Source organism: Gorilla gorilla, chromosome X (assembly GCF_029281585.2).
Source record: "Gorilla gorilla gorilla isolate KB3781 chromosome X, NHGRI_mGorGor1-v2.1_pri, whole genome shotgun sequence".
NCBI lineage: Eukaryota > Metazoa > Chordata > Mammalia > Primates > Hominidae > Gorilla > Gorilla gorilla.
The window spans coordinates 106197169-106202229 of NC_073247.2; the positions used below are offsets into that span (position 1 = coordinate 106197169).

The following is a 5061-nucleotide window of genomic DNA, read 5'->3' on the forward strand; positions in this document are numbered from 1 at the left end:
TTTTTAAAAATATAAAAATAAATAAATATACCCAGAAACTGTAAATGCCTGCCGAAGAATTTATGGGATTAAGTCATACTTTATTTTAAAGGTTTTATGAGGATCGATGGAGAAGTCAGGAAAATCATTCACGCAGCAAGGAAAGTTGGTGGAGCAGGATTTGCTGACATGATGAAGAAGTGGAAGAACATATTTAAGGCCATCACAATGCGTTAAATGAAAAATTGAAAGAACTTGTCGAGTCATCTAAAGAGAAAGAAGAAGCTGAAAAAGAAACTGAAGTAGAACCCACAGTGTAGGCATTACCAAATTTTGCTAAAGTGTTTCAAATTGCACAAACATTAAAAGACAAAATTGTGAAATTCAATCATCAGATGGAATGCAACATTGAAGTCACCTGTATGATCACCAAAAGATTACAACCTCTGTAGCAATATTATGATGAGTTAAAAAAAAAAAAAAAGGACAACAACTTGTGATTACAATGTTCTTCCAAAAGATTTTGGCAAGATAACTGCAACTTTCGAGAACTCCCATCAAAATTACCTCCTGCTGATATCCAACCAACAACGTTGTAGCAGCTCAATGATCCAGGATCAACCGAAGCAGATGATCCCCCTTCTGATGATACACAGTGGCCTAATGTGACATCACAATGCCCATATCATTAACCTCACTTTATCTCATAGGCATTTTATCATCTCACATCATCATCAGAAGAAGGATGAGTGTAGTAGGATTAGATATTTTGGGATAGAGAGACCACATTAATATAACTTTTATTAAAGTATATTGTTTTAATTGTTCCATTTTATTATTAGTTATTTCTGTTAATATCTTACTGTGTCTAATTTATAAATCAAATTTTATGATAGATATATACGTAAAGGAAAAAGCAGTATATTACAGGCTTTTGTACTATCTGCAGTTTCAGACATCCACTGAAGATCTTGGAATTTATCCCTCCTAGATAATGGTGGACTACTCTAGTTTTTTGTTTTGATAAACAACTATGCATTAACTATAGCAAACACTCATTTCAGATTCTAGCCTTGTTAATTGTCTTTGAGCTATTTTGCAACATTTTGTAAATTAAGAGTAACTGATGAATATGCAACATCTGCCTTTTGTGGTGGAGATTTAATTTACCTCCTCCCTATCCACACCCCTACCTGAGAATAAGCCAATCTTAATATTACTTATGTGAAAATTGGACAGGATGATGTTAACTTGCCCAAATTGTCAATTCTTCCCAAATTTTCTATTTTTCCAATTTCTTCAATATCTGGTTACAATCCTCCTAATACAAATTTTTCAATTCTCTCTTCTGCCCTATTCAGGGTCACCAAAAACTAAAATATGGCCATTAAAATCCCAATCAAATTTAGGTTGCTTTGCTTCTTCCTTGCTGGCTGTATCCTCTACCTCCACTTCAGGATCTAAAGAAGCTCTTCAAGCTTAAGTCCAAGACTTGTTGTATGCTTCTAGGGAATCACCATGCAAGAAGAATATGCATGTGCCAGAATTCTCCCTGGAGAAGATGTTATGTGGACCACTTCCACTGTGGAAGATTGGTGAAATGCTCAGGTTATGTATGCCCTCATAGTACAGGTAACCAAGACTATGAACAACATCATCAAGAATATCAATATCCTAACTGGAGAGCTTCAATAAGCTCAATGAGCAATGAGGCGTAACTGAAATAGTTTCTCCCACCAAGCTCTTGGAATCCACTGGACTAGGAACCTCAGAGTTTATTCCTGGCTTCATTTAATACAAACTGTTATACTAATATGTCTCTTTTAAAATTTTTAGGCATTCCTGTTTTAAGATGCCTTATCTCTGGAAACATAAGGCAATTGAGTGCTCACTTCGGCAGCACACACACTAAAATTGTAACAATACAGAGATGACTAGCATGGCCCCTGCAAGGATGACGTGCAAATTCGTGAAGCATACCATATTAAAAAAAAGAAAGAAAGAAAAAAAAAGACAATTGAAGTTTGTCACTACTTTTCAACAAATGGCTCAGCAAATGTTGCAGAAATAATGCCAAAAAAGTCCTTGAGAAAATTTCCTAGAGCCTGCTTTCACCCACTGAAGAGGTTTATGCTTATTTCTGAGTGTTTCAGTTAGCAATGGTATCCATTTGTTTTGAACAAGAGGAGAAACTGACAATGTTACCCTTTGTCTTTGCTCTGTGTTCATGTAAACCTTCGATGTTTGAGAAATTCTCCCACCATTCTGTGTTTTGAAAAATGACTAATGGGGCCAGACGCGGTGGCTCACGCCTGTAATCCCAACACTTTGGGAGGCTGCAGCAGACGGATTGCCTAAGGTCAGGAGTTCAAGACCAGTCTGACCAACATGGTGAAACTCCATCACTACTAAAAATACAAAATTTAGCTGGGTGCAGTGGTGGGCACCTGTAATTCCAGCTACTTGGGAGGCTGAGGCAGGAGAATTGCTTGAACCCGGGAGGCGGAGGTTGCAGTGAGCTCCTCCAACCACTGCACTCAAGCCTGCACAACAGAGTGAGACTCCATCTCAAAAAAATAAATAAATAAAAAGACTAGTGGAAAGGATCACTCTGCGCTCATATTCTGATAAAGACCCATCTCTATCCCTCCTTGATAACTCCTTAGTTTAGTTGCCTGTAAAATCCTCAACCCCCCTCCCTTTGTTTTCTCTGAGATGTTCCTTATTAATGTTCTCCACATGGCAAGACTGAATGAAAGCATCCTATCAATTGTCCAGTGTATCTTGTTTTTCACATGCCTATGTAGGTTATTTCCACAGATTAAGCTAATATCGTATATTCCCAATGCATCTTACATTTCTCCTTCATAATAATCACCTGAATTTCGTATAGCCATTCTCTTTTCCTCTAGATTGTAAACTCCATAGTAGCAGAGCTTGTTTGTCATGCTTTACCATCCCCTGGCCCTAGCATCTTGCCCAGCATAGAGATGTTCAATATTTCCTAAGTAAATAAATTAATGGAATGTATGCTATGACTAGAAAAAGCTTATACCAAAATTGTTATGTCATCCTGATTATCTAATTTTTTTTTTGAAACATTTGTTTCTGAGTATGTAGGAAGTTGGTTTGGCTCCTCTCTTATGTTCAACTTCTTTGTGGTTACTCCTAAAGTTACATAAAGCTAAAACAAATGGCATTATACATACAGATAAAAGTAACCTATACTTTTTAGTTGTCAAAAGTGTAAGAAAAATGTACATGCTTTGTTGGCTCTCACTTCTATCTGGAGGTAAAAATTTTCTTAACATTTAAAATAACTAAAACAAAACATTTTTAATACTCTGCATTACTCACTACAAAAAAGTCAATAAATCTCGATTTCAGTAGAGGACATGAAACAAATGGCTTCATAGTCTCTACAAGTATTGTTAAACTTTGTGGCACAATGATTGCTGACCCCATATATTGGTTCAAGGAGCTAGATTTCCTTACTGTTATGCCGTTAATAGGGTCAAAAGTGTTACAGTTTAATTTTGGTTTCTGTTTGGGTCTCTCTTTCTGTGCAGATGTTTCTACACATTCAACTTGGCTTGGCCTGAGATACAAAAATAAAAAGTAAAGTACTGGCAATTAAGGTCCATTTGGGGCCATATATTACATGAGTACTGCACTCATGTTTTTGTAATTTATAAAAAGACTCTTTCAAGTTAATCTTCTTTCTGATTCCTTTTACTACTACTCAATTTGAACTGGCATGAAAGGTTTTATTCTAGTTATATATGAGCAAATAAATAATCAAATGTGGCTGGTACCGTATTTCACACCTGTAATCCCAGTACTTTGGGAGGCTGAAGTGGGAGAATCATTTGAGTCCTAGAGTTTGAGACCAGCTAGGCAACATAGAGAGACCATGTCTCTACAAAAGTAAAAAAATAGCCGGGCATGGTGGTGCATACCTGTGGTCTCATCTACGACAAAGATTGAGGCAGGAGGATCACTTGAGGTGGGAAGTCAGGGCTGCAGTGAGATATGATCATGCCACTGTACTCTAGCCAGGACAACAGAGTAGGACACTGTCTCAAAAACAAAAAAGTCAAACATTTCAAAATTATTCTTGGAAAGAAAAGTGAACCAAACAAATAAAAAGGAGCCAGTATGGACCATTACACTCTCCCTCTCCTTTCCTAAAGGAGAGGGCTCATTTGACTAGAATAAAACCTTTCATGCCTTTACAAAACATTATATACAAAATGTTTTGTATATAAATAGATTTACTGCCTCATTGGATTCAATATGGCATGTTATCATTTTTAAGTAGCTAAAATGTCCTACTCCAATAAAAATGTCACATTACATCATACAAATCTATGGGTTAAAATGGAAAGCCTCACCTCTTTATTGTCATTTTGCTAAATGTCTTAAGTACTTCCTTTTTTGTATTTTGAGTAAGTGAATACTAAATCATGATAGTAGATTAAAAGTTACTAAAAGTGTAGTCGTTTATATTTTTAATAGAAATGTATTGCTATCTTTCCCTTGTGTTAAATTTAATTGTATCATAGAATCAACCTAATATATTGAGATGAAAATATCATTCTTTATTATTAATGTCCTATTATAATTGTTCAATGCATAATTAATGGTTGAGATCACCATGTACCTGTGAATGCAGAAGAAGTGTCAGGCACATGCCTGACACAGACTGGGCACTCAATAAATATATGTTGAAAGAATGGTTACACGTATAAGCAAATGAATAGATAAAAGATGTATCAGACAAAGCATGTTCTTGACTAACTTCTTGACTTCTTTTTGCTTAATGTAGTGATTGCAGTGATTGACTTGAGATTCTAGAAGAGTTACTTTAAAACCAGGAAGAACATACCATCATTCAACAAGACACATAAGAATACTTGGAATGTGCATGGGAGCAAGTGTAATTTCAGAAATAAGTATTTCATTTCAGTTTGATATTTTATTTAACAATTTAAATAATATTAAAATGAACTTATATATTCCCAAGAAAAATTAAAACATGCATCTACACCAAAACTTTTATACAAATGTTCATAGCAGTAT

The 5061-nt window shown here is 35.4% G+C and overlaps 1 non-coding gene across 1 annotated transcript; it reads left to right on the forward strand.

The window, feature by feature from the left end:
• Positions 1 to 1863: 1863 nt before the first annotated feature.
• Positions 1864 to 1968, forward strand: LOC115932484 (U6 spliceosomal RNA). Its single transcript, XR_004068762.2, has one exon. It is a non-coding gene; the product is annotated as a U6 spliceosomal RNA (small nuclear RNA).
• The last annotated feature ends 3093 nt before the right edge of the window (positions 1969 to 5061 follow it).